At 38.0% G+C, this 18,254-nt stretch overlaps 1 protein-coding gene across 4 annotated transcripts in view; it reads left to right on the top strand.

The window, feature by feature from the left end:
• The window catches only part of STXBP6 (syntaxin binding protein 6), a 95,003-nt gene that overhangs the window by 7,427 nt on the left and 69,322 nt on the right, over window positions 1-18,254 (top strand). The gene's annotated exons all lie outside the window — the stretch shown is intronic.

The raw sequence follows: 18,254 nt of genomic DNA, 5'->3' as shown, positions 1-18,254 counted from the left end.
GAGTAAGGCAATACAATTTTGTTACTGCTGTGTTAGCTGAAGGTAGCTGTGTCTGTTGGGTTCCACCTCATTTACACACCACTGTCCCTGCTTGCCCCAGTTTGCCAAGGTCATACTGAATTGTGGATGGTTCTTGTCCCCAGCCCAGGAAATCAGATGCTTGGGGATGTCTCTTGAGAAAGCTTTGGGAAGGTAAGCTAATTGATTATCTGTAAAATTTTTCAGGAGGAAGCTAGGACCTGGGACCTCTAACTTACTTTAATGATTTGATGGGATCTGAAATATGGCATTTAGTGTCTTAAAAGTAAATTCCTTGTGCCCAATATGATATTTTAACGCAGAGCCCTTATCTGACCAAAGGCTAATGTGACAGCCTTTAAAGGATTAAGGAACCAGTGTGCCTATACCTCATAAAGGAATTTGGTAGATAGGAGCCACGTATAGGGCACCTTCAGGTCCTTGTGAGATTACATAAAAGACTAGTTTCAGGTTCTGTTTGGTTGCTAAACAATGTTTCATTTTAGGGGACAAGAAGTAAGCAATTAAAAAATATTAAACTTCAGTAACTTTTAACTTTTTGGGGGGCAAACATTATGCATTTTAACCTCCTAAAAAGAAAACTTCAAGGATAAGCTCTGTAAGCTAAGAAATATACTGGATTTAGTCATGTCATGTAAAACAACAGCGCATTAAACTGCCCTTCTTTTTCTTTCAGTGGTGGTTATTGTGAAAAATACAACAGTGTTTTGGAGTGGGAGTATAAGGGCTTATGATGGTTCCAGATGCCTGTGGGTCCAGTTCTACTCCTGGTTACTTCTATATAAATCTTCTCATTTATTCTTGTAGAAATGATTGCTTATTTGTGAGAGTGGGCAGATGTGGGCTGAGGCAGGGCTTGATCCTATTGTCCTTGGAGTGCAATAACAGTGCTTCTGCATTCCTCTTAAGGGGTGATAAGACCATGTTTGCAACTCTGCTTTCTGTTCCTCTCCACTAATTTATTAGGGAGCTGGTTTAGTTTTCTGGATGTTTGGGTAAAGAAAACTGAGAATTCTCCAGTAGTATCAAACACTTGTTTATTTCATGTTTGTTCCCTATGGAAACTTGTGAAGCAGGATATAGTCAAGATGCTGACATAGCTTGTGATTAGTTGCTTGTTTCAGACAGTAACAGCTGATGTCTTCAAATCTTAACTTGGTAATACTGACTGGTTTTGTGTGTGAAAGTAGGCTTGTTATTAATTCAAAAGCTAAATGTGCAGTTTTGTTTTTGCTTTTTCTGTTCTATTTGGTTACAGTGGAAAGTGCAGGAATGGATTGTCTTTGACAGTAACCCAGGTACCACTTTGGGTGCTAAGTGAGGCTTCCTTCCAGCTCTCTCTGAGCAGTGATTAAGCTGAAGAATGCATTTGTGCAGCCCTGTAACACTGACCTGGTGGTCCCTTAAGTGCTTAGCAGATGCCAAACTCTCTTATACATTCATGAGCTGGGTGTGGTGACCCCTCATTTTCTGCAGAAGGAAATGATCTTAAATGAGTTGTTCAAGGTGATATCTGTAGTAAAACTGTGATAATACATCTTTCTAGTTCTGTTTTTATAGATTATCAGTGTATCAGACTTTATCTTTTAAGCAATTCAATAAGAAATTTGTAATCAACTCTGTGTGCATTTGAAGGCCTCTTAAAAATTTGTGAATTCATCCCATGGAGAATCTTGCTCAATGTGTAACACAAACATCTTCCCTTTCCAGCTTATAACAAACCTGTTACTTAGGTTTTTAGAGTAAAACAGGCAGTGATGTATATGGGCTGTTTTTCTGTCTCTTTCATGATGCATCTGTTGTGTGATCCTCTGTGTCTGACATAGTTTGTGCACGTACCCCACACATAGTCTGTACATGTCTCTGCACAGAAGGAAATGAATTTTCACAGGTGGAGCAATAAAAGCCACCCTTGTGAAGGTGTAGTGTCTGGATGTTTCGTAGGGAGCTGGTTTGGTGGCTGTGAGCATTTTCTCACTTCCTGCTGGTGACAAAGCAGTAAATCCCAGGTTGTTTTTCTCTATGTTCCCCCCACTATGTGGATTTATTCATGTTCGTACAGCAAAGGCTTATCTGAGCTTCAGGATGTTCCCAGCTTTGACATGAGTGCTCATACTTACTTTTGCCTTTTTATTTAAACATTTCTCCTCCCTCCATTTTCAAAAGGGTGGCACGAGGTGAGGTTGACAATTGATGTCTGCTATGACTAAAAGGGAACCTTGCTTTTCTGATAGAGGGGTAAATACATAATTTAGCTTGCCGTAAGAGGAAAGTGCTTTTCATTTCACTCAGTGAGACATGCTGAGGAGGGGACAGTAGGGATTCAGAAAAGTGGAATCCAGACTGTGATATACAGAAAGTATTGTAGTATGTTATGCTGAATAAAATTTCCTGAAAATAGAAAAGCGATATTAGAGGACTCCCAGGAAATGCAGCAATTCCCCTAGAAACATGTCTGAGATGGGAGGAAATGAGAGTTCAGTACCACTGAAACACAGAGAGGTGCAATGAGCTGTCTTCTGAGGTGTGGGAGCAATGGGAGGTATTTATCTGATTAATGAACCAGTAGCACTGGTTCAGCTGTCTTCCATGGATTAGGATTATTCCTGTAACACGGTCTCAGCTGTGTGTAATCTCCTTCTAATGTCACTCTTTGTTTTCTGCCTTTATAATTTTGTCTATTTCTTCTTCATTTCTCACTATTTTTTATCTTAGCAACCTTTGTAAATTATTTTAATCACGGGGCTGTTCTCTTTCAAACCTCATTTAGCAGTCCCTAGGGACTTCTTAAGGGCCTTATTAGGTGTGTATTTCCCTGTCATGTGTCAGTTTAAACATTGACTTTGGCAAGTTTAGTCAAAGAATGTTGACTAGAGATTGATTTCCTCTATTTATAGGTGAGTTCTCACCTTTCTTCATGTTCTTACTTCTTCATTTAAATAATTACACTTTTTCTAGTTTATCTTAGAAACAAGGTAATTTTGGGAAGAGTAAGATGTGACCCAGATGACTGGAAAAAGGGTAGGATTTTGCCCATCTTGAAAAAGGATAGAAAGGAGGATCCTGGAAGCCACCAACTTGCCAGCCTCACCTCTGTGCCTGAGAAGGTCATGGAACAGATGCTCCTAGAAGCCATGCTAGGGCACATTGAGGACAGGAGGGTGACTTGAGACAGCCAGCACGACTTCACCCAGGGCAGGTCCTGCCTGATCAAGAGGCCTTCTATGTTGGAGTGACTCCCTCAGTGGACAAGGGAAGCTACAGATGTCATTTATCTGGACCTTTGACATGGTCCTCCCCGACATCCTTCTCTTTAAACTGGAGAGAGAAGGATTTGCTGGGTGGACTGTTAAATGGATAAGAAATTGGTTGGATGGTTACATCCAGAGGGCAGTAGTCAACGGCTCAGGGACAAGGCACATCAGTGACAAGTGCTGTTCCTTAGGGATCTGTAAACTGTTTTATTTAGTATCTTCTTCATTGATATAGACAGAGGGATTGAGTGCACCCTCAGCAAGTTTGCAGGGTGACACCAGGCTGAGTGGTGTGGTTGACACACCTGAAGGATGGGATGCCATGCAGAGGGACCTAAACAACCTCAGGAACTGTGCCCATGGGAATCTTAGGAGTTTTAACAAGACCAAGTGCAAGGTGCTGCACCTGGCAGGGGCAACCCCTGGTATCAGCACAGGCTGAGGATGAACAAACCCAGAGCAGCCCTGCCCAGAAGGACTTGGGGGTGCTGCTGGCTGAGAGCCAGCCATGTGTGCTGGAACTGAATAATCTTTAAGGTCCCTTCCAACCCAAGCCATTCCATCATTCTGCAGTTGTGTGACTTCCTTTGTAGTTTCCATTTCCCTCTACTTGCAATTCTACTCCCCTTTCACAATGTTTCTTCTGAGTTGCATACTTTAAATGAAACAACAAAGTTATTGATGATAAGGGATGAAAGGTAAGTGTTCTACAAATGCCACTGTGGTATGTTCTGGATCTTTCCAGATATGTTACTGCACTCTGTGACAGGATGTGAAATATTCCACACACACTGAGTAAATAATAGCTGTTATGAATAAATGCTTTTAAATTAGCAGAGCAGGATAACTTGTTTGTGAACATCTTAAAATGAAAAGCCTGAAGAAATGTAGATAGAATAAGGAAGGACCTGGAATTATGTTAGATATGTAATTAAATGGTTGCTTCTTATTCTGTTGTGGAACAAAAGAAGCCAATGCTTTGCCAGTGCTTAAGGGTCACTGAAAAGGAAAAGACAAATTTGAAATTGTGGGTGGTTGTTTGCCTTGGTATGGTGCTGGCAAGTCTAATATACTTTATTATATGCAGAGTATTCTGTATTTAATTAAGCTTAAAATGTGAGTAATGTACATTCAAAGGCAAGAGAAATGTATCTGTTATCTTTTAATCTTTCATTGAATGGAGCAATTGATTTCAGTGCAGGATTATCTGTATTACAAGGCACAGGACACTGAAGGGCTGCTTCCACTTCTGGTTGTCATTTTTCATTGTTCTAAAATGTCTGAGCGCTTTAAGTATGAGCAATATATATATAATACTTTGAATTTTCTATTGTGTTTCTTTAAAATTATTGGTTAAGGGTTATCTTTAGTACATAATTTACGTAATTTGTAAATTAATTACATATGTATGTGTACCTGAGATCTTTGCTTTTTAAGAGATGAATTTGCATCTCTGCATAACCACAATATTTTGGTTTTTTTGTTTTGGTCTTTGGCCCAAACGGACATCTGAGGCAAAAATATTTTTGGAAGGTTTATTAGCAGTAGATCCTTGCTTGATTCCAGATGGAAATCTCTCAGTTCTCTTGGGGGTCCTATGAAATTGTTCTTTCCTACAGTAATAAAATAGTCTCTCAAGTATAAATGGTGCTAGAATTGTCAAACTGAGCAAGCAACTAAAACTAATGAGTTGCAAAGAATTCCAAGTATACATCTGGCTTTTAGGGCTATGCCCACAGTTTTGTGATATCTTTATTTGGGAAAACATTTCTTGCTTTCTTTACTTGCTGTGCAGATGGCCATACAAAAGATTGCTCTTTGAAGAAAGACTAAAACATCAGTAGGCATAGCAGATAAAAGCACAGAATGCACTTAACACTCTCTTTCTTAATTTCAGAATCTTTCTCATGAGGATTTAGAAGCAGCCCTTATAATGATGTAGCTTTTGAGAAATTAGTATCATTGTAAAAGCTAGATGAAAGCCTTTTAAGAAGTTGTAAGAACAATATTTGTACCATGTGCTATGTGTCTACATTCATGGCTCCTTTATTATAGATCTTGGTTTTTGCAGAGCTGCCTGTCCTTGCAAACCTTTCTGTATGAAATTTTCTTGGAGAGACAGAAGCTTCTAAAATACTAATAGATCTTGTAGTCTATAACACATGTGTACTTTGCAAATGAAATGCTTCTTTCTTTTTTCAGCAAATGGAGTAATGTGAATACTTTTTTGAAGAAAAAACCAAAACCCTAAGCTTCCCCTTCCCTCCTTTTCTCCCTGACCAAAGTATTTTGGGGTATTAGCTTTAAAAACGTAGTTGGCTCTTCATTTTCGAAAACGTTCTAACATGTAGACAGGAATAGTAAAAATTTTTAATCACTGCAATCCTGATAATATCCCACTTTTTAAAGGGTGATTAGTTCTGTTGGACTCTTGAAAGTGTAAGAACTTGTGGAAGACTAAGTTCAGCTACCTTAGTGGTGAATGACCAGAAGAAAGCACATCTAAATTCCATTTAGGGTGCACTAAGACCCTTATAAGGATATTGCTCAGTCGGTCTCTTTTTTGAAACTTACCTTCCTATCTGTATACAGTGTGTTTCATTGGTGGCCTTGATGTACTTGTCAGGCTGAATAAAGGCTGTTAGTTCATATTGTGACTCAACATCACCCCTGAAATGTATACTGTACATCTGCATTGTATGTAAACTCACTATTAAAAAACCCCAAGCAACTTTTTAGTATTTCTTATATCTACCAAGGCTTAGATTCAGACCTTTGAGTTTCTGGGTGGGTTATTTTGCTTGAAGACTGAAACTTACATAGGCAACCCTGAGAAACTTGTGATGGTAGCATGATAGCTGATACTTACTGGGTAAGGATGAAAATGTTATTTGCAAAGTGAATGTGTGCAGAATCAAACGGATCTGCCTTATCTCTGTGGGGTATGGTAAATTTTTGGTTCATTCGAGGTTTATTTGCCTTTGTCTTTTGTTTATATTGTGTTTTATTTTATTAGTGATAACATCTATGATAAAATGCATGGCTGAATCCTTGCATAATGGGAAAGCTACTGAAAGAGCTCTTAAATATAAGTAATTATCTGTGAGGCTTTACCTGCCTGTCCTGAAGATCTCTCTCAGGGATTTCTCCAGTTGTTGAACATAATGAGCACAGACCAACATTAACTTTAAAGATACTTTGTGTGCCTCACAGGATTCTGGGTCCCTGTTGAATGGATGACACTTACTGATTTTCTTTGTCTTGGAGGAAGACATTTCTCCTTTCTTTTAAGTCTGTCCTGTCACTGTTGCACATTTGTCTTTATATAAAAATTAGTAGGGATTCCCTTCCTTTTCTTGTTTTCTTCTTTCTTAAGTTTCTTTCTCATTGTTCTGCTGTTACAGACTCGGATTGCATTTCTTTTGTTTCATTCCTTCACCAAATTTCACATAGGTATGGGTGGTTAAAAAGACTCTAGTTTCATCAGGTTGCCTACTCAGGTTACAGCATGATTCGTGTGAAAGCTTGATATTGAAAGGAGAAGATTTCAAAGATAAGTGTTAAACTACCAGCAAAAATGTACAAAACCTTGATATTTAGCAAGATGTAGAATGCCATGCACACTTCAGTAAAGAGTATTGATCAGAGTACTCACAGAAGTGTATTAATAATCTGGATAAGATTTTAACAATCTAGAATAATCAATCCTAGTTGATGCAAATTTGCTTAAAAATATTTTCATTTTGACTTCAGTGTACATTCTCACACTTCTCTGGCCTTGCCACTGTATTGTAATAGGGCTTACACCCCCTGAGTAAAGCTATTTTTGATTCCTTTTAGGAATGAATAAAGGAGGGAATTGTGTTTCTGGTGAAGCCAGAGCTGTGTACAAGGAAGTACTAGATCTGAATCATTCTTATTGCAGTTGTGAAAAGGCATCAGAGCGGTAAATAGTTCTGTTGTATAGCAGGAAAGACAAAAGACAGTAAACATTTGCATTTGATCTTGAATCTGATTTACATAGTTTATTTAACAAGGCTATCTGCTTTGATTGTAGAAGAGCAGGAACTTTTGGTGATAAGGTGAGTAGCAATTTGAGTCTCCATTTTATGCCTTTCCTCTGGTGTTTGTACCTTGGGCTTACTGGGTGTCAGATACCTTGAAGCAGTTAACAGATCTGCAAAAGCTAGAAGGAATACTGCTCACATTTGAATGCTCAGCAAACATATGTACGTTATTTTAGGAAACCTGACAAGTCTTAGAGTAAACTTAAAAGTCACCAAATGTACTGGTACATTGAGAACACATCTCCTCAGTGTGAATACAGCTGCACTACCCTCCTGACTACTGGGAGGTAAGATCCTGGGAAGGGCGAGTTCTCGTAACAGAAGGCAGAGAAAACCTGGTGATGTTTGAAGGACCTAGTTCTTTCCGTGTGTGAAGCGCAGTTAGCATCATCTTTGCAGCACAAGGGAAGAGAGAATGAGGTAACCTTCTTGTGAGAACTTCAGAGCCACACTGACTGGGTTTGAAAGCACTGTATGAAAACATTCTGTAGTTTTCTGTCCCAGCAATAGTATAGCCTAGGAATAGGGCTGAAGACTATGGTTAATATCTTCGGGGTGTTGACAAATTGCAAATGAAAAAAAGATTACCTGGGCTTGAAGGGAAGATTGTATTAATCTTCTTTCATTGTCAATTACAGCAGAAATAGCCAGAATAACATGTTAATTCCAAGTAGACTCTTCAGTGTAGATTTAAAAGCCCTGAAATATGTAGACTCATGTTTCTTCATGAAACTTGGGTAACTTGAAGCAAGTTGGGAATGTTGTTCTCCCTTTCACCTGCACCCCTCTATTCACATTTTGAAATTATATTTGGATTGTACCACCGATTTCTGTCATGTGTGATTGCAGTGTTGTAGGTTTCTGCTTCTCCTTAAATGAAGGTAAGAAAAATGACATCATTCCTATTGTCATTGAAAGCGTGTTGTTGAGTAATAACAATGAGAGCATTTTATTAAAGCTGTAAAACTGTCCTAGATCTCTCTCTCATCAAAACATTGTTCTTCAAACAAGACTGAAATACTCCAAAATGTAGTCTGCCAGTATATGTGAACTAGAGGACACAGGCTCAAAGATCAGACACAAAGTAGTGTAAGCACTTATTGAAACTAAGTTTATGTGAAAAGTGGTAGTAGGTAATTTCTTTTTATGTCTTCTTTGGTCTAAAGCTAATAAAAGCAGACTTGTGTGGATCAGAACTGGTAATATTCCACAGGTGTGGCATTCAGATCCAACACTTTGCTCCTAATTCCTTTTCTTCTGTATCACCTGCATAGTACTGCTCACTCCTTCCCCCCCCCTGAAAAAAATGCACACTGGAGTTCCATAAATTGGGAAATTATTTCATCTCCTGTAACCAGCTAAGTTCATTATCAATTCTGTGTATTCAGGTTGTGGTATGAAATTTGCAGATTTGAATTGCTCAAGACATTCCTCAAAACTATATGAAAACAGTAAGCACAGGACAAGAGTTACAGCTTGATGGAGTTGAAGTAGAGGTGTTGAACAGAAAGTAGTACTGTGGTGAAAAAATAATCATGTGCCTGGATTATCATAATAATTTTAGAGGATATTGGGGCTGATTTAGCATAGAGACAAACGTTTTTTTCTTAAACTACATAATGAGAGGAAACATTGAAGTAAGAGACAGACTGTTCCTGCCAGACACTAGAATTATGACTACACTGATAAAGTTAGTTGGGATGATTTTTTTTTTCCTTTCTAAGGTGGAGGTGGCAATTCCTCTTTTAGAATATGATTTCTGAGATCTTCTGTTAATATGTGCAACAGTGAGACTGCCAGAAAATGATTTTCTAAAAATGCAATCTCTTAAGTCAACCAAATGCTTCATTGCAAGCAGTTTCTTTTAATCCACAAGTCAGTAGGCATCAATCCTGTTTAGTGGTTTGAGTTTTAAAAGAAGAACATTGATGTCACACTGAAGCTTGCATAATGCCAGTGGTGGCTGCCTAATACATATTATTTCTATGAGCTGTTCTAAATTCTAGACTTACTGGTAGTGCAGATACTGTACATCATTTTATGGAAATAGAAATGGATGCTCTTCCGGATACTCTTTTCTGCATTGTTTTCCATGTTCAAGATTCAGAATGACCAAAGATGATCCTTTTGCCTACCATTTTCCACCAGCAGGCACAGCAATGTTTGTAGATATTTCCAATTTAGCAAAACAAGTTTATGAAGGTAATCACAGAAAGGTCATTTTGAAATAGAGCAGGAAGAGAAAGGGAAGCTTTCCCTATGATACTGCCCTTCTACTCAGGTGAGAATGGCTTGAAAATCTAACCTTTACATATAGGTTTGCTTCTTTTTTTCCTTTTTTTTTCCCTGTTGGTTATTAATAGAGTGGGTATACTGGAGATAAACCCATGTTAAGCCCTCTGTTATAGTATGTGGAATGCTGTCTCTGAACTAAAATGGGAAGAGGAAACCTTATGTGCGTCAGAAGGATACAATTTACAAATGTGAATTTTCAAGTCTAGTGTTTTATTTCAGTGTACTTTCAGTTTGCATCTGTTTATGTACTTATAGTATACACAGTATTACTACACATAACTTTAGGATTGGCCATTCAATTGTTTTTTTATTTTGTATTTTGGAGCATTTCCTATTATTAGACCAACTAAAATGTAGCAGTTTGTCGGTGAAGTTGAAAATATCTTTTGCTGCTCTGGCTTGAAGGAAGAGCTGTGCTCTCTGCCTATTGATAACCTCTTTGTTTTGTATGATTATGCTAGAAGGTGGTAACTGGCACCTTGCTTTTTCATACAATTTAAGGATGCCTTGTAGTTAATATAATTTGCTGTTCTTCAAGGTAACTAATTCACATATGCAGTAATTCAAAGGAAACCAAAAGGAAGTTACATGGAATTTCACTTTTGGCTGTGCTTGGTAAGCATGTTTCATCATCCCAGAAATTCTGTTCAGTCAAAGCCTAATTTTGGAAAAGGAGAAAAACTGTCTGTTTCTGTCTGGAACTTGCTTGATACAAAGCAAGCAATTAAGCTTTCTGCCTAAAGACTTGTAATTTATATTTGAAAAAATTAATAACTGTAAGGGAAAACTCAATAGGAGTTGGAATCTTAGGTTTTTCATTTGATTTAAACTGTCACTAAAGACTTGACTGGTTTCATTTCTTCACCTAACCTCTTTTTATGAATATGCTCTATGTTTCTAGTTTCCTTCTCCTTTGGGAATGCTTGATGGCTGTCATTGTGGATTTTTATTTGAGTGAAAATGACAATTTGAGTGTAAGTGACAGTTTTCAAATCCACTTTTAAATAGATACAAATTTTCCAAATTCTTTGTAGATTATGTCAAACCCCTTGTCTTTAATGGGTCTGTAGGATCTCTTCAGCAGATGCCAAGGAGCCCATCTTAAAACCCTGTCAGGATCACCATTTATCCTTTGCCCATTGTACTATCTGTGGTTTGCTGCAAAAGCGCTGAGTAATCCCAGCATGGATGCACATGATTCATGAGTCTGTTGCATACCTTTATCTTGTGCATAAGCCCTGCAGTTACCTCATGCTTATGTGTCACAAGCGCAGGAATGAACCTGGTTTGTAACAAGGAATGCTCAAGCAAGAGAGGAATGCTTGGCAGAGCACTGTAATTAAGCATGGTGCAAACAGGACATGTCCATCTGTCGAATATGAGCTGTGCATTCTGCAACCAAAATGTCCAAGTAAGTGCTCATCCTTTGCATGGACAGATATGTAGTGGTTTGATCTGTCAAATGCTAAATGGCAGAATTATCATGTGCTAAATGGAAAGCTCTTACTTTTTTCAGTTTTAAATTTCGATTTTGAAGATTCAAATCTGTATTTCTTCTAATGCTGTTCAAACTAATTTTATCCATCAAGACAGGGACAATAGTTTCTGATTTTGAAATGTCAGATTACTAGTTTCATTACTACTTTTTAATGCATTAATGCACCCTGGCAGAGTTTGTGAGTTTGAAGTATTATGCAGATGCAGCTGAGGTATAAATTGTATAAATGGACATTAGTAGTAAGTTAGACTAAAGGATATTAAAACAGGCCAAGCAATTATGTGTTCCATTTATTTATTTATTTATTTATATCTTGTATGCTTAAAGGGGTTTCCTTTGGTTTTGACAGATGTAGCAATGACATTTCCTAATTTCATGTCCTGGGACAAAAAAATACCTTTATACTACTATATATCTAATACTAGCTGCAGCTAATTCTCTGTTCTTTCTGTTTCTAAGGCCTGCTTTCCCAGCTTTCTGAAAATCTTCTTACCTTTACTGTTTCCCACAGGAGGTTACCTCGAGTTGGTGTTAACTGCTTAGAGAAATATCAGTTCTAAATAATGTATGTTTGAGTTACCCCCAGTAGGGAATGGATCTTTTGAAATACTTTTGAAATCTATTTCCTGAGTTTCCGTAGAGTTTAAACTTCTTTCTGAACAAAAACTTCCTCATTGTCCTGTCACCACAAATAAGTTGATCCATTGTTTTTGGTGTTCTACTATAAGTAAGTCTTAACTGAAATTATGCCTGTCATTGGTACCTGTTTATTTTGGTTTTATTGATGTTTTCTACTTTGAATTTCAAAATGTCGCCTCCTTATGCAACAGAGAATGCTGTAAAGAATCTTTTTTATCTGTAAGTGGGTATAAGAGTGCTTGTTTACAATGGGCAGTTGTGCTTGTCATTTTATATATTCACTGACCAAACAGGGAGCAATCCTGTGGAAAATAAGCCTTTGAAATTCAGCAAGGTTTATTTTGAAATATTACCTCAAAATTTCTCATAACTGTTCAGGGAGAAGTTTCAGTCTTATTTTTTATATACCCAGCATTTTGAAAAATAGAATTAAACTATTGAGGCTTGTAGCCTAGTCTCTTACTGATAGTTACATCTTCTAGTATCTGTGAAACTGCTTTTACTTTTTTTGAACCACTGCACAAATTGCTCAAAAGTCTGATTTTAAGTGTTAATTCCTCTGTTATGTGTACACAATAGCAATGTAAACTATTTGAACTTGTTTTTCTTTCTGGTCAGATGTGCTTATAGGTTCAAGGTTTTACTTTCTGTTTTAATTTCAAGTTTACAGAATTTCTTAAATTCAGATGACTGCCTACTGGTGGTCCATATGGAACAGGAACCATTCTTAACTGTGAGCAAGAGCATTTTGTGCATAATTCTCCTTTTTGGCTGCTCTATTTATCATCTTACTAGAATGGAATTATGCTCCCAGGATGTTGATAAATGTTGATGAGTTGTAGTTTGAGCACTATTATGCATGTTGTATTTGAATAACCAGGAATTTTTATTGATACATAAAGGATGTATATGTCTCTCTAATTGTAATACTGTTGTTGAAGTGCTTATCTTTTTATCTTGCCTTAGAGTGGAAGAACTGGCAAGGCTTGGCAGCTCCTTTGCCTCCTGTCTAATTTGGGTTTCTTGCCAGTGTCACTGAAGCAATTTTTAATGTGCTCTTATTAGACTAGAATTACTTGTATCATTTTTCTTTTCTACTAAGTCTCAGCTCAGAGCTTGTCAGCAGGATTATGTATGTCCTTGTGATGCTGGTGTTTCGAAGAACGTTATCATTTACTTTGGCTCTGTGCATTGAGGCTTGCCTACAGGAGGTGTGGTGACAGGGAGTGCTACAGCCTTTTTAGGTCATCGTTAAATCAGGCTGCTGCTGTCTTTCTGCAGAAGTTTTTCAGCCCTCCCTCTGAAGATCTCCATCTGCACTTTTGAAGTCCTTGCTGCCCTTGCTAACCGCATATAAGCAGAAAGTTTTTGATTCAGTGGTATAGCTTTTCAGATGCATGTTGTCTTCTTTCCCACTGCTGAGCTGGGCAGTCTCTTGCATAATTACCTTTTATTTGAAGAAGAAATAGCTCCAGCTGGCTACTGCTGCTGCATTACTATGTGCAGGCAATGATTAGGTGTTCTGACTTTCCTTCCTTGTGCTTCTCTACTCTCATTGCTTTGGCTGTCCTTTGCTGGTACCTTCTGCAGTAGTCTCTCTGATTATCTGCCATCCATTACTTAAAACCTTCTAAAAACCTTTACTTGCTAAAAAGCAAGTAAAAATAAGTTTTGTTTGCTTGATTCCTTTGTTTTCCCTCCCCTGTCCTTATGAACTTGGAATAACTGCAAAAGGTTTGAGTAAGCACAGGCTTTGGATCCTGTTTGCCGCTTAGTGCGTTTACTCAAGCTGTTGCTGGTGTTCCTTGTGCAAACAGCTGCCAGTGGGTTTAAGTTGATCTTTTGTTTCTCACGTTGGTTAAACCTGCCCAGGTGCTCTGTGAGCTGGAGGTTCCCTTTGGTTGTGGCACCAGGAGTGGTGAGGGATCCCTGTGGTCCAGGCTGTTGGGTGGCCTCAGCCTGGGGCATGGGACACCTCCCTGGGGATGAGGTCAAGCCTGGGCTGGGGTATCAGCCCACCAGCAGCTGGGGGGGCTGGATCAGAAGAAGTTCTGCTGAGAGGAACTTTGGTCTCACAGGGCTGTAGGGATGGCCTGAGGCCAGGCTGGGATGTGGGCCCACAGGTGGGACTGGCTTGGTGGGGCTCATGGCCATCTGGAGGGAGCTGGAGAGGAGCCCTTTAGAAAAGAGTAATGCAGGAATATGACTGTCCTGCTTTATGTTTTACATACAAACTAAAGCCTGATTATTTTTTATTATGAGCAGGACGTACTGAAGGAATTAATTCATAAACAAAACATCTGTCTCTCCAGCAGTTTTTTTTTGCTGGGATTGGAATGAGTCATGGGTTTGGGAACTGTGCTGGTCTCAGCGCAATGAGATCACCAGAAGACTTAAAGATTTTCACTGTGTTTTCCAGGAAGAAAAGAATATATTGTGAAGTTAGTAAAACTTACCCTCCTTTTACATTTGCACATGGCCACCTACTTTTATGCCTTTATGATATTGGGAACTGTCTTCTAGGAGAGCAGTTTCCTTTTATTTTCCAATAAAAGCATTACAGAGACTTGGACAAGACTTTCTATACTAGTAAAAGTTAACAATCTGAATGTGGTGAGAGGAAATGAAGAATGTCAGGAGTGGTAAGGAGCAGTATGTTGTTGCCAATTCAGTTTTGGCCTAAACTTATATATGGGTAGATACCATTATTGAGGGGAAAAAATTGAGTTGACTGACTAGAAGTAGTCCAGAAATGTTTAAAAGAAAATAAGATTTTAACTGTAAATTACTTGAAAAGCAGTGTTATGGTACTAGGAGATGGAAAATAGTCATTGAAAATGAAACTGTGTTCTTCTGCACTTGCCTTTTCTGAGGTTTTATTTATGAAATGTTAGTTTATTTATCTAGCTGAATTATGATTTACTTACAAGAAGAAATTGAAGTGATCAGTGCTTTGCTGCTCAGTCAAATTGAATTGACTCAGTTAATTCCTTCTAACTTTTATAGGAGCTGTAGCAGATTTTTAATACTGTCTAGCAAGGCTGTTGTATCTGTATTCTCTAGATTTGGTGCTGTAGTTCTTCAGGTGAGAACAGTCTGTAATTTTGTCAGCAGAAATGCACACAGTCATGTTAGCGCAATCGCTTTGCACTTGATCTTTCCTTCCTAACGCTTCATATAATTCTATAAATTTGATTTGTATAGAAACTGATCCAGTCTCAGGCCCTTAAAAGAATCTAGTATTTGTACCTTAGCTGCTGGATCCCACGTTTGAGATGTTTTGTTACCATGTTGGTCGATGGTGCTGTCTCCATGTCTCTTGCATATATTCTCATTCTGAGATTCTCTATCTGACAATCTCATTAAGCAGTGGGCTTCTGTGCTCCATTTATTAGTAATAGGCCCTTGCATAGTTTTATTTCCTCTTTAGAGTGGGATTTTCTATGGGAGTTTTAATTTTCAAAGTTTATTTTATATATGTTAATATGTCTTAGATGCATAGAAGTTGAGGAGGAAGACTTATCCAAAGACTTTTGGAGCATGAACAGTCACTTTTATCCTTGACAAGGCTATTAGGGCACAAGAGTGAACTGCTTCCCATGTCTTTCTGTCATTCCCTTATCTAGCCAGCCCCTGGCATGGCTGTAGTCCAGCATGGTAAAGCCCAGTCCTGGATTTTACCACATACATTCACACTCTATGGTGTGGCCTGTGAGGACCTTCAGTGCTTCTGAGTGGAGAGGCTTGCCTTCCACTAGCACAGGAGTTTCTGCAGCAAAAGAAATGTCTTCCTCAGTGCATGAGACTTGTGAAGGCTGAACAAAATGACGAGATATGTACTCCCAGTGCAATGTGCTTCTCTTCTGATATCATCGTAGCATTTTGAGGAGTGGGGCTTTGTCCCTCCCCTTTTATCATAACCTATGTTATTTCTGTTATTTCATAAATTATAAATAACTTAACTAAGTTATTAGTTTGTTTCCTCTGGTAGAGTTTGGGTTCTCTCTGCTCAGAGATGATTATGTTATGTGGGTAAAAGAAGTTCTACCCTTTTGTCTGGAATGCGGAGATGTCTTTGTTAATCTCTTGTGGTAAAGTAGTTTCTTACTGTGTCACTTGCCAAATGCTTCTTAATCAAGGGCCTCTTGTGCTTGGAGTTATACTTGATTTTTACTGGTATTTCAACAAGTATTCTCTGTGTCCCATCTGTTCTTCACCAGAAGATGGGATTGCTCTGAAGTTTCTTGACTGTACCCATACTGTTTGTAAAAACATGTATTTGTTTCACCTGCATCCTGCCTTCCTTGTACCTGTGCTCATTGTGCCTATCTGCGTAGCTAGTGCTTTAAGGCAGATGTAGTGAGCTTTTTGTTTGTTACGTAGTTAATGTTGGCAAAGTGCTGTTTTCAATGTGGATCAACAAGCCACAGAAATAAGCCTTAATGTCAGTTTCTCAAAGTACATTGTTTGTCTTAATAAGTTCCTATATACCTTAAACATGCAAACATATTTTAGGTATTGGAAGTTGTAAATGTGTCTTGTGAATGTAAAGCCACCTATGTAAGTTCTTAAGCTTCTTTGCCTGTTGTGTTAGCCATTATGAAATGAATGTGTTTGAAGTAAATTGTTAGAGTGATTAAGTCTAATGAATGGCCAAGTATCAGGTTATAAAGTCATGTTTATTTACCTACTGACTGTGTGAAATGAAAAGTAAAGGGTAAAGCAAAGCTGGATTGAATCATTCATGTTATTAGATTAACTATTCTCTTTTAATGTAGCTGATTTCTAGATGGGTGATTTTGAGGAGTTACAAGTCTGGAGATAATGCTACTGATACCTTTTATGAATTTCATGGGTTTTGTTGTTACTATGTCTGCAAAATATATGAAAGGAAAAACCTATAGCAAAAACACCACTTGATTTAACATAAGATGTACTTAGAAAATTTTCTGGGTGCTGTGTGTTAACAGTTAATTACTGAATTATGGGATTGCTTTAACTACTCACGTTGATTGTTGGGTTACAAAGGCAAAGTGGTTTAATAGCTTTTAATAAAGCGTGGTGTTAGGATTAGTAGAGGTTGTGGGTCCTGTTGAGTAAAGAAAGAAAAAGATTAAAACTGCAGATGAGTCTATAAGTTCATTGTAACAGGATATATGATTGTCTCTGAAATGGATTCAGGATTCAAAAATAATAAATTTTAAGAATGTAATTTTAGGGCTTGGTTCTAAAGGAATGTGCAGAGATGAGGGTAAGGTTGAAGAATGAATTAACCCAGTGAACTGTAGATTACTGCCAAAAGTAGCACCTATTCCTCCCACAGTCTCACTGTTTTGATACTAATGTGCAGCTGCAAATTTTAGTATTGGTCGAGTGTTCTAATGAATCAGGAAAATACTGGGTGATGAAGGATCTTGACCCTTTTATTTGGTAACATCCCGCAGTTTATCTGGCATAAGCCACTACTGAAAAACTTCTTTTGGTTGAGGACAGGACTAGATTTTTTTCTCTGTGAAACAGTATTCCTATCTGTAACTAAAAATTTCTGTCCTTGAGCAATTGTATGAGTTGCTACTATTGTGTAGTGGTGGTTAGGTTTTGTATAGAAGGAGGATTTTCATAAGGCTGTTTATGGTAGAAAAAGAGTGATTTGAGATAACAACATCTGTATCTACATGAATTTTTTTTGTAGGCTGCACACCACAGCCAGGACTGTGTGGCTGTCAGTTGTTTTCCCTTATCTTGTATTCAGATGTCTTAGTTAAAGATGGAATATATTTCTTCCTATTGTTGGTGCAGAATGTATTTATGGAATAAAAATCGTAATTCTGTATGGAATATGTGCTTATTCTTTTGGTTGGATGCCATTTTATCTAGGGGTTTGGCCATGTAAAATATGATGTGGGTTGTATGAAGTTGATTTTGGCACAGAATTGTTGCAGAGAATTTGTTGCTGTTGACCTTGTCAGTTACTATACATACTAATCTGATAGGGGAAAATTGGAAATGCCACTCAATTTTAAAATGTGTATTTATCAATCAAGTGTGCATTTGGTGCTAAAATTACCTTTTCATAAGCCTGTGGAGATACACTGAGAGATTATATTATTTCAGGGTCCATAGCTCTGCCTGCTCTTTAGAGACAGCATAAATTATTCATTGCAAAGTGGTGGTTGACATTTAAGTTGGAAGGGTGTCTGATACGTTGATTGAGCTCGTGTCTTCTCGGATTTGTCTGAAGGAAGACATACATTGTATATTTAGTCATGGTTTTTGTTTGGTTGGTTTGTTTTTTATAAACAGCCCTCTTACTTTGACGTGTGAAATTGGTAGATGCCTGTGCCTGTAAGTCTAAGATCTGTGTGCAATAAGCATGGAACCACTCCTAAATGTATGAAGTAAATGATACAGGGGGTTTGTGTTGAATTGTCTTGCTGCGTCCCTGCTCCCTGGACAGGATGC

The sequence above is a fragment of the Camarhynchus parvulus genome, chromosome 5 (assembly GCF_901933205.1).
Source record: "Camarhynchus parvulus chromosome 5, STF_HiC, whole genome shotgun sequence".
Lineage (NCBI taxonomy): Eukaryota > Metazoa > Chordata > Aves > Passeriformes > Thraupidae > Camarhynchus > Camarhynchus parvulus.
The sequence above is the reverse complement of the archived record's forward strand: the minus strand, read 5'-3'. Positions and strand labels throughout refer to the sequence as shown.